Source organism: Lichenostomus cassidix, chromosome 2, assembly GCF_008360975.1.
Source record: "Lichenostomus cassidix isolate B80296 chromosome 2, HeHo_3.0, whole genome shotgun sequence".
In the NCBI taxonomy this organism is placed as follows: domain Eukaryota; kingdom Metazoa; phylum Chordata; class Aves; order Passeriformes; family Meliphagidae; genus Lichenostomus; species Lichenostomus cassidix.
In genome coordinates this window covers 137,901,238-137,912,824 of record NC_139482.1, presented here as the reverse complement: position 1 = coordinate 137,912,824, position 11,587 = coordinate 137,901,238, and the positions used below count along the sequence as shown (strand labels likewise).

Here is an 11,587-nt window from a genome sequence, read left to right as displayed (position 1 = left end):
AATGGCTGAATATCTGTTTTGCGAGGTCAGTATGCACTTTCACACCTGTGTTGATTTTATAGCTTTATGGGTGTACTGCTACTACTTGTTGCATAGGTACATTATTGCTAAGACAGGAAGGCCTTAACCCTTGGCCTTCTTGCCACAGTATTTGTGTGGATATAAAACAGCTCTGAGTGCTTGTACCACACTAATACAATTGAATTGAGGCATTTTCAAAGTACAGACAAGGCCTTCTATGTGAGGGAGAGGAAACACCCTGAAAAAGAAACCAGGCAGGGTCTGTGAGGGTTGATACATACAGTCTGTCTATACAGTAGCCAATGCTTGCTTGCCATCTGCCTAGCAAAAAACTTTTTCATATACAAAAATCTGTAAGCACCAAAGTTTCTTTTCCAATTGACATCATATGGAGGACACTGTATTTGAGTGATTGTGACAATAAGTATCTAACTATGTAGAAGAGGACATTTACATTCCTGCAACTTCTTATGAATTCTTAGTACAGTAAAGGTAGTTGTGCTGAGTTAAAACTCATGTCACAAATGATCTTTTGTGTGAAATGCTTTGCATTTGTAATTAAAAAATAAATCGGAAATTTGATACGTGGTATACAGCCTTTGTTAAAGAAAGAAGAAATCAGGCAAGGAACATTCAGGTACAGAACCATACAAACTTGCTGTCAGAGGCATTTTGCTTGAGAAAACATTTTTTACCTCCAAAACAAGACTACTGAGGGGAAAGAGCACCCCCTTTCCTAAACTGGAGCTTTTTGCTGCCTGGCTATGTCCTCTCTAGCAATCTGCCTTACTCAAGGTGCAATATAAATAACTGTATTTTAACAAAGATCTTAGCATAAAGGATACAAAAGTGGTTTCTTAAAAAGAGAGGGAAAAATGGTTTATAAAAATAATAGGGGGATATTTTCAAATAGCAAAAGAACATCCCATGGTGTCTAGCTAGACAATGCTTGGGAAGAGCAGCCTCTGGAGAATATCAAAGGGCTTGTTTGAAGGTTTACTTCTCATTTCATTAGACTCTAAGAAAATGATACAAGAACTGTTCAAGTGTGGAGCACAGAGGATAATATTTTCATCTTCTGATTGCATGCCCAAGAGCTTTGTTCACAGTCCTTAACTCGCTGCCCCAAATCCAATGGCATAAGAGTAATGAGGGATTCAGACCACCTACTGCTCAGGGCTGCCAGACAGACTCCATACAGAGTTGTATCCTGCAGAATGGGGCTGCCATGTACAATAGGCAGTTGAAATACAGAGCCAAGTCTGCGTGTGGAGAGTGCTGGAGAACGTTGCTAGGAGGCCTAATATTCTTCATGGCCAGTCTGTGGAGCCATCTAAATCTGGGATTTCATTCCCAGACAAAGGAATCTCCTTTTAGATAAGAATGTTTTCCTGGTTGAATGAGAAAAAGATGAATTTGCTTTTAAAAGCAATCCATTAAGCAACCACTCTCTGACTTCATTCTGGGCCAAGTGCTTTCATCTGGAAGGTGTCCAAGTCAGAGATCATCTTTCATATCCATTTCAATTTCTGTGGCATCAGTTCAAACCAGTGTCTTAGGATTCAGCTGCCTTTGTTGTTGAGTTGTAGAGAATCCACCAAAAATCTAATAAAGAGCCTATGTCTTCATGTAATATTCTAGTCCAATCAACTTTAACCCAAATTTGAAATTAGGTCTATGTAGAGAGTAACTACTGCAGTGATTACAATTTTCACCATGATAATGGCTTATGGGTTTGGGGTTTTTTCTGTATTTTAAGAGGTTCTCACTCGTATACCCTGAGCAATTCCAAAGATGGTATTGCTGTGCTCTGTAAGGAGAGTAAAAATCCTCAGAAGTGAGGGAAGAAGATAATTGTTGCTTTTGCTCAAATAATTTTCTCTAAATCAGTTGGTACGCTTGCAAGGCAATATGAATCATTCTGTTTAAAAATAAACAGAACTGGTGAAATTCCTAGATTATCCTGTTTTCCTCAAATAAAGAAGAGTTTACTCCCTCACAAGTCTCCTCACACAATTCCTTAAGTAGCAGTGCTTTGATACTGCTCTGAGGGTGACAGATGGTCTTAGGGGAAATGTGTTAACCACAGAAGGACTTTCATTCTCCACCCTGTCCCATTCAGTGTTTAAGTGTTCATTCAAGGAGAAATAATGGAACTTCGTGGAACCTTTGCCAACAATAAACAGACAAGGCACAATTTTACTGTTACCAGTCTACTGTGGTAGATAACAGCATGGCACATAACTTTTTTAGTTATGTGGTCAACACAGACACTTAAGGTAGATGGAATTTAATTCAGAGAGATTTTATTATAGGCCAGAGGAAACAATTAATGGCTGTGATTAGGTGAGGAGGACTGGGGGGTCAGGGTTTTTTTTGTGGGATATTGGGGTTTTTGCAGTGGTGTTATCCTCATCCTGGGTGTTTTCATGAACTATGAAAGCATCCATTTAGAGGGAAGCAAGACCACCTGTGGTAGTGCTAGATAATGTGGTATAAATTAGATAGGATCAGAACCCAAGGCATCAGAGCAGAGAGCAATACTCCATGCCCTTGCTCAGTAGGGGATGAGAACAGTTGTTTTCTGGACCAAGGGGAAGCTGAGGTTGAGCAGTTATGACCTCTCTGCCTTTACAGGATTCTGTTGCAAAGCCCTTTGGTGGTGTAAGTTGTAGAAGGGACAGCAAGGAGAGCAAGATGGAAGGGGCTCAGCCCCCCTGCTTGCCTCTTGTTTCTGTCATCTGGGGTATCCATAAGCAAACTTGTCTATATGTTGTGTGTGTTAATGGCACAGTCTGCTGGGACACAGAGAGGCAGCGTGTCATGCTCACTGAGTTTCATACAGGTAGTAACCAACTTCAGTGGTTTGCCACAGCCCAACCTCTGAATGTTCACAGAGTGGTCAGAAAAAATGGTCAGGAAACCACCAACTTTCAAATGGCTTATGTGGACAGGGGTGGCTGCCAGGTGCCCACCATGCCACTCCACCATCACATTTCCTCACTCTCCCCCTCTCCCTCCTCAGCAGTACAGGGGGAGAAAATAGGATGAGAAACACATGGGTTGAGATAAAGTGAGTTTAATGAAAGAAAGTAAAGGCAGCATGTGGAAGCACAGTCATCCTGCAGACTGATCCAAGTGGCACTGCAGCTTAGATAATGTCAGGACTCGCATTGCCTCCATCAGCCAGGGTCAGTGTGTGGGTTACTATTACTACTGTCTGTGTTTACTATTTCCCATAGAATAAAAATGAGCATTAACAGATGATGGGGAAGTCAGGTGCAGTGTGATAGTGCAGCCTACATGTGGGGTGCTTAAAGCATGGTGTGGCTTTTTGGTTCTGTCTTTGCAGTGGGTCCTACACACCATATCTTGATCTTGACAGGTATATTGTATCAATTCTCTACTTCTCTGAAGTTTCCTTCTTGACATTCAACTCAGGAATAGTGCCCTTGGCCCATTTCATGTTCCTTTAAACACCAAAGAACTAGTTTCCTAGTGAGTTGTTTCTGGAATGAAGATTGTTATCCTTCCCCACGTTTTATATGATGGGCTATTATGCCCAGCAGCTGGTGCTCTCCCTTTAACTGTGACAAACAAAAAAAAGGAGTAACAGGACTTATTCCAGGGTATCACAATGCAGAAACATCATCCTTATAATTTTTCTGCTTCTGCAGTTGCTCAGTTTCTTGTCTCCAAAGAGACATCTGGAAGTCTCAGCATAATCTTGACATTGTGACTTCAGACCCAAACCCAGAAGCAGGTGTATCATGTCTCCTCAGGTCTTTCACTACCCAGCACCTTCCTTTCAGCCTTCAGTTGTATTGGTACTCCAAATACTGACACTGAAAATTGTTTCAACTGAACAGTGCTAAGTTTCTCTCCTTGCCCCAAAATAGCTGTGGGCAATCTGTGTCTTCTTTTGCTGGACTTTCAGACATTTCCCCTGGTACTATTTCTCCTGAACAAATGGTGTCATATGGGACTAGCTGTTTGGAAGAAGAGGCACTCCAAATTGAAGTTTATATGAACTCTATGTCTTCATCAGCCAAATGTGCATTTCTGATGCCTGTGGATAAATTTTCAGCATGTTTGATGGCTTCTCTTGGGGTTTGCAGAAAAATGGCTTGGAAATGGAACATTTGCGAAGAAGCGGATGCTGGCAAAAGAAAGCATTACAATGAGATGTAAAATATGTGCACTGTAATTTATACAGGCAACTAGCTTCTGGAAAACTTGACCTCTGGCCAGTAGAGGACAGAAACATATCCAAAGAGACTGCTGAAGCAGTGACTGGTACCCCGTGGGATAGAGATCAAGGGACTAATTATATTTTCACAGCTGTTACACCAATGCTGAAAGTATGTTGGTGACAAATGACTTTGTGGTGGACTTCACAGTACTTAATACTGGAGAAAAGCTAGTCTGCCCTGTGGTTTGACTGCTTATGTGCTATTAGCATTATAATCAGGAGTGCAAGGGTGATTTTTCCCTTCAGGGGTCATTGCTGGTATGCAGTTTCCCACTGTTGCTCCACAGTTGGAGGCATAGTTCTCATTAAGGTGTTGACAGATGATATTCCTGTGACTCACTGCATAGTAGGACAGAGAGGTCCTGTGCTGGTTTCCTTCCTAAAACATATCTTAGTTGTTTGAGGGGATCCTTGCTGTGCTCTGTAGTACATGGCTTTTTGTCTTAGACCCTGAAAGGTGCAGCAGCCCGGGGTTTCTCTCTTCATCTGCCTCTACTGAGGTTTTATTTCTCTCTGACAGTAAATCCCTAGCAGTAGGTGAAAACTTTCTCTGTGACTTTACAGAAACAAACCCACCCCACTGTCATTTGGGGGAGCACTGAGCACCCATTAGCTGAATGCAAAGAACATCTGTATTCTAAAAGTATTATAAGGCTCATTTTTGTTTCTTATGACTGTGGCATGAGTTGTTTTCTTTCACCTTAACTTCCTTCTTATGAGCAAAATTACTTGTGATTTATTCAGTGTCAATCAATCTAGATTCTCTAGCCTTGTTTCTTATTCAGAGGTTCCACAACCCTTTCTGCATGTGAATCAGATATTGCATGTAAACATGGATGGCATGTAAAATAGGTATTAACAAGGTAGTAAGATCAGCCATTCTGGTGCTACAAATCTGGTTCTGGGAATATTTGCTTCTGGTCAGTAGCTCCCCTATGTGTGTGACCATTCATGGACTCATTCTGTGTCCTTCATTCCCTCATTTGGACATTCATTCACACAATCTGTTCATACCAAGGTACATTTTGCTCTTCTTGTTTTCTAGTAGTTTTAGAATGATTTAAACAAACACAGACATACATTATGTGATCGTGTCAGATGCATTATGGTAGCAGCAGAAGACTTCAGGCAAAAGTATAACCTCATTCTGCTGTGTGAGTACAGAAGAAAATAGTCCTTGTCCTCAATGGTTTATAGTTCAAAGATTGTATACTTCACAGCAAAGAAGTAGATAGATTAAAAAGGGACCTAATAGTTCCTGGATAAGGAGGTTGGAGTGTCCTAATTTACCATGAAAGTCATCAACAGTATAGACGACAATGCAGAAAAAATTATAAGAGCATGAAAGATGTATAGTGCAGGTTATGTCCACAAAAGCCATCATTGCTTGATGCAAGTCAAATGCCACTTGTATCTTCCCAGTGATATAAGACTATGTGAAATAGGGAATGGAATAATAGATAGGAAAAAAGCATAGCTGGCGGCAGATGTTTGAACACAAATCATCCCTCTAGGCTGATGCATTATTACAGGGTTCCTGGATTGACTCACTGACATTATTTATGCAAAACTTCTGGCCACATTCCCTCTGTGCAATATTACTAGCAATATATTACAGAATGGAGCATGTCCTCTATTTCCCCTGAGTTTTCTATCCAGTTCCTATATAACCTTCCAGATGTATATCACAATTACTAGAAGCAGTATATTTCTCATTATAATCTGCATCTATATACAACATCTGGACATTTTTACTGACCACATTCCAACGTGTGCAGGCTTGGATGATGGCAATACTCATCATCTTGCTGGATCTGTACTAATTACACATTAGCTTTTAGATCTTCTTTCTTAAACATTGTGTATCCTAATTTTATTATGGAATGTTGGAAAGTTTTTTGTAGCCTGTAGGGTATGGTACGTTGTGAGGCAGATGTTCAATGGTCTCTCTATGGCTGCAACTGTACTAATAAATTAAATGCTCGTCAGGCTGTTCTCTGGGTGCAAGGCCAATTGGCATTGAACAGTCTGTATGAACACTGACTCTTCTAAACTTTGGAAAAGTGTAGCAACACATGCTGCCTACTGGAAAGGATTGCTGTCTCCTGGTAACCCCAGACTGTTGGTTGTAGAGTGCTACTGACCAAGTTAGACTGCTCTTCCTTTTGCAATGCAGTCTTACCGGTGTGTACACCATAAAAAATGCATTTTTTAATTTGCTCTTAAGACCAGTAACTTTGAAATGCAAAATGGGATGGAAGAAAACCAAGCTACTAAAGAAGAAACTTTACAATCTTGTAATCCATGTCATTTTTAAGAGGATAATGGAATTTGGTAAACTTGTTTGTTTTTAAAATTGTTGTAGGAGTTTTTTTAAACTCGAAATGTGTCATGAGCAAGTGCTTTCTCCATGAACTGTGTGAAGTGAGTGAGAAGTCTGGTGTTATTTCAGTTTCACAAGTTTGTCAGTATGTGGAACAAGGCTTTTCCTGGAATGAAGATGATAATTAGTGATCTGAAATCTAAGCGTGTTCTGAGGTTACAGCTCAAAAAGGCTTATTAGCAGAGTGAACATACTGTCAGATGCCATGTGACAGCATTGGATCTCCAAACATGGTAATGCTTGGAAAATTTGGAGAATTCCTGCTTTGGATGGCTTATTTCCAGTCATCTGTAAATAGAGACTCGACCATAGCTAGTAGCAATGCTTTTAGTGTCAACAAGAGGAAGAAAGGAGTGTGAGTCCCACAGAGCTCAAATATCAGTCTCTGCTGCCGTATCAGGCTGTTACAGATGAGAAGTACAGTGATGTTCCTTGAAGGGAGCTGCCACAGACTTGCGGGTTATGGTGCTCTGACAGGCACAGCAGAGGAGCTGCCTGAAACCTAAGAAATCTCTCATGGCTGCATCTGTCGTTACAGCTATGTGAAAAGCATGAGTGCAGACAGATAAATTGTAAGGGTAGGGAGGCAGAATACATTAAAATTACGTGGTACTGTAGTAAAGGATTCTTAAAAAATCCAACTGTTTTAAACCAATGCAATGAATTGTCAAAGAAAAGGAGAAACAGAAAAGTGCAAGTCCCCTCTCATGTAAAGCCCTACTGCCAAGTCCTACAAGTGGGTCTTCAGCTCCTCTGCAGAACTGCCTGAAATCTTGCTGCAATAGCAGGTGGCATGCAGTGATTTTTATTTGCACTGGCAGTGCTGACAAATCACCTTGGCTTCATCACTGCACACTGGGACTGTTGCAGCAGGGTGCTACCATCCTGTGCCTCCTTCATCAAACTGAAAACAACCATTATGGGGCCCTTCAGCTGCAGCTATCTGCTTCCTGTAATATGGGGAGGTTTGATCTGGATTTTAAAAGACCCCATTAAAAAAACCCATTAAAACAATTACAAAGGCCCTAAATATAGGCCTTAAAAAAACAAACTATGCCAAAAGTTAATTAAGATATTTCCACCAGGTATTTTCAATATTTAGAGAGAACTGCACATGTGGTGATAGCAAGCAGAATTTGTTAAAAAAACATGTTCTCCTCATTCCCATCTCCTTCCACCTAATCTCCTGTTACTCCAGTAAAATGGTTAAAATTATTCTTCTTGTTTTTCAATGACTTTTTTTAATTCTGGAATGTACAAGAGGGAGGTTTCTTTTAGAAAGTGCTCATCTTTTAATATTTAGTGTGAGGAGTTCTTACAGATGTTTTCATTTAACTGATAGAAGCTTTTCATTAAATGAAAGTTTTTGATGGAAAATTTCTGGCCAGCACTATCTGAATGACATATCACATAGTTCTGTGATAATAATAAGAGAAAAAGCCTGAAGTGAAACAGACCAGAAAGTAGTAACCTGAAAAGGAGAACATGACTGATTAGTTTGATTGTTCAAACAAAGAAACCACAACAAAGCATGATAACTGAAACCTTCAAGTTTAGTATTTATTGTTCAACTAAAAATCTAAAACTCTTCCATTTTAATGTTATAAGGGCATTGTTGGCACATGTGAAGAGTATTGCAGCTTTGGGGGTAAGAAATGGGACTTTTAAATAATGTTATTTTAACCAATACTAGCCCTTTAGAACATACCTTTTTGGAAAGCACTAGCAAATATCATCCATGTGTTATCAACAGAAGGAAGACTCAGTATGCTCTCTTGGGATGAAGCTGGTAACAATAATAACAATCCATGCATCACTGTGAAACAGAAAAGATGAAAGTAATATTATTACAGACTTTGTAGACTTCTTTTTCTATTTTTAATTTCTAGAGGTATTATCCTTAGCTCTCATTGTTTGAGCTGAGGATCTTCAGACCCAAATGTCTTTGTTTCTCATGTGCAAGTGCCAAATTACTGTATAGAAAGAAGGCCTACATAATACAGAAAGGATTCTATTTTTTTTAATTCAGAAAAATCTGTGAAATCCTTTTTGCAGCCTTTACAGAATGAAAGTATGGGTCTAGAAAGAATGCTTACAGATAATACTGTGCCCTGTTGCTACTTCTGCAGCTGCGATTAAGTGATTTTTTTAGTTTTATGTAGAAAGATTGTAATTTACCAGCGTGTGTTCCACACACTATAGGACAGACCTTCTCTTGGACCTGTAAATATGTATCTTTCAAATGTTCTTTTTTTCTTCTGTCAGCCTGTGCACATCTTCCCACTAGAGATGCAATACTGCCATGATATCTTAATCTTAATCTTAATATTTAATGATAGAAATGTATTTAGGGATGCTGCTTCCATTAGTGCCAGAAGTGACAGAGCAAACATACATATTGAGGGCGTGGGAAGAGGTCCTTCAACAGCTGGTATCTGCTGAGTAATAGCTGCAGGCATGAGAATTAAAAGCTTATACTCAAGCATGAAAAGAAGAAAACTACAGTGCAAAGGTCAATTCAGTGTTTCATCATTTGTCATTTGAGTCAAACTAGTTTTTCAAATCCATATCCTCTGATAACATGAAATGTGGAGTTTTCTAGGTGACTTATCTTTTCTCTGTATGGCACTATATGACAGCAGTGGCAGCATCTAGTGATTCATGTCTTCGGGGAAGTGGATAACAGGAGGGAAAAAAATGAATATTGGGTTGATGGCAATTGTCATGGTTCCACTGACGTCAAAGAGACAGCTATCAAGTGGCAGGAGTTGTGAAAATTTACATGAGTTGAGCATCTGTGCCATCCTGTATTTTATTAACTGACAATCCTGACTGAAAACTAATGAGGGAGAAACTTAAAAAGATTTGATTCATACAGACTCAAAATATGAACTGCAGAATTTAAGCCTTAGTGTGGGAGATTTTGGAATGTGCGATTGATTAACTTGGCCCAACTCCAGTAAATACAGGGTCATTTCTAAGATTCATATCTTTGCTGGGATAGCTATTTGAAACCCAGACTGAGAGCACATTCTTCCCATATTATCTAGCTAGCACAAAATTAGTGGGAGAATAATTCTTTACAGGACACCTAGCCACTGGTGGGATCCTAATAAAATATGGCAGAGAAAAGTCTTTCTCTGATTTTATATTCTTTCATTTTAAAAATACTTTTGTTTATGGTTAAAATTGTTCAGAATTAATTAACCTTATCGTTCAGCCTTCCGTGACCAATAGAGTTTAAAAGTTGTAATATTTCAGCTAAATTAATTAGCACCAACCCAAGTAATATGTTTCAGATGTTAATCACATCAAATCCTCAGGCTAAATGAGGAAAAAAATTACATCAGGGACAGAACTGCAGCTACTGAAGTAAAAGAAAAGGCTGCATTGAATCATTAATGGCCTAAACATCAGGTCTGAAATAACAGCACTTCTCAGACTCATAATCCCAAAGGGACCAACAATCTTTCATTCTTATAGAGTAAATATCCTAGGAGTCAGTAGTTTGCTATTCCTCAGTCTTTAGCCTTAGAATTTAATATCAAGATCTTGTGTTTCATATGAACAGATCTTACGGGAAGAGCATGATTTAATTCATCCAATTTGCCATCATTTCCACCATTCTTTTAATCTACATGTCCTTAACTCTGGATTTTCTAGTGTTGCAGTAAATTTCTGACAGGCAGGACATGGGGACTCTAAGTGCAAAGCAGGAATCCAGGGTAAGGACAGTGCTGGCAGCTGTTGTACTGAAAACACTGAAATAGTGCTAAAAATAATCAGAAGTTAATTAATCTGTTAAACCAGTTTAGAGAACATAGTTGATAATTTTATGCCATGTATTTACAAAACTGTTTATATTGACTAATAGGTGATGCTGTTGCATCACTCCATCTGTAATGGGCTTTTGTTTTTTTGAGGGAATTCTAGACTTGGTTTTGTCAACATACTAATGTTTTTGCAGTCACTTAATATGGACATAAGTGGTGGATGCAAACACATATCCACTCCCCAAAACTGCAAGACTGAATCTGAATCTCCCAGCTTGGCCCTTTCTCCATTGTTAGGGTGATATTATTAAGGTCAGCAGAAAACAGTGAGAGTCTTACTTTTACGTAGGGTCTGACAGAACAGAGACAGGCTCTTCCTGGGATGCCTTTGGCAGATCCTTCTCCTGACCTCAGCTTCCTGTCATGTCCAACAGGGGTGGTTATTAGTGTCTCTTGTCCTCTGTTTGTCTGTGTCCAGTCTCTCTATGGAATCTACTTAAAAATATTCAGTGACCATTTCCATGCTAACGATTCATAAGCCTACCTTTAATGGGTTCCCCATCTCAGCTGGTTTTGTTGGCTCTGATCTAGGCAAGTACTTAAGCATGTACTTAGTTTTGAGTTTATTGACATTCCAAACTCAGACTAACATCACACTTTGGAGAGGTGTAAAAATAATAACTAATTTTATTGTTGAAATTGCCATGCTTTGTGCTGTAAGGTTGATACAAAGTTTTGATTAGTATTAACCTACTGAATAAGGTATGTTGTAAAGTCATTCAGGACAGAAGCGATTCTGAAAAAACTGAAGAAACAGATAACATAAATAAATTTAAAATTAGTTATATGCATCTGAATGTCACAGTTTAATAATATATACAATATACAAATCTACATTTAGGACAATATGTTTATAAAAACATATGAACCATATAAGCTAATATTTCATATCCTGTGCAGCATGTTAAATGTGTATCTATGTGTATCTGTATCTGTTTGTATATAACTGTATCAATATGAAATGTATACGTCTGCCCAGTTATCTGTGTGTTGTAAACCATTGTATTGAAAATGTAGATGAAATAATTCTTTCTGATATCTCAAGTGTTTCAACTGCTTGACTGAAATTCTGAGAACTGTCCATCTGTCTTCACACTA

The 11,587-nt window shown here is 38.9% G+C and overlaps 1 long non-coding RNA gene across 1 annotated transcript in view; it reads right to left on the bottom strand.

The window, feature by feature from the left end:
- The window catches only part of LOC146442356 (uncharacterized), a 298,132-nt gene that overhangs the window by 18,478 nt on the left and 268,067 nt on the right, over positions 1–11,587 (bottom strand). The gene's annotated exons all lie outside the window — the stretch shown is intronic.